Below are 369 nucleotides of genomic sequence, written 5' to 3'. Positions count from 1 at the left end.
ATGCCCAAGCCTACATCTTCCTCTCACTCTCCTTCATCCCCCATATTCACCACAAGCCGTGTGAGCCGTACCAAGATCCACTCGAAGCAAGCAAGATGCAGTTCACCGGGGCTACCTACCATGTGCCGCCCACCTTCCCCGAGAGGCTCTACCATGCCGGAGTCCGGGTGGAGTACACCCTACGGGTGTGGGCGATCTCGGGGTGTGGGGGGGGGGGGGCAAGGGGGCTGACCGAGTTCTTCCTCTCCTCCGGCTACCGCCGCCTCCTGAGGGACTCTCCGGTCATGTTCCAAGTCGAAGAGGTCAGTAACGATGGCTATCCTATCGGGCTCATCGTGAGGTTCACCAACCCCTTCGACGCCTACTACC

The sequence above is a fragment of the Triticum dicoccoides genome, chromosome 3B (assembly GCF_002162155.2).
Source record: "Triticum dicoccoides isolate Atlit2015 ecotype Zavitan chromosome 3B, WEW_v2.0, whole genome shotgun sequence".
Lineage (NCBI taxonomy): Eukaryota > Viridiplantae > Streptophyta > Magnoliopsida > Poales > Poaceae > Triticum > Triticum dicoccoides.
The sequence above is the reverse complement of the archived record's forward strand: the minus strand, read 5'-3'. Positions refer to the sequence as shown.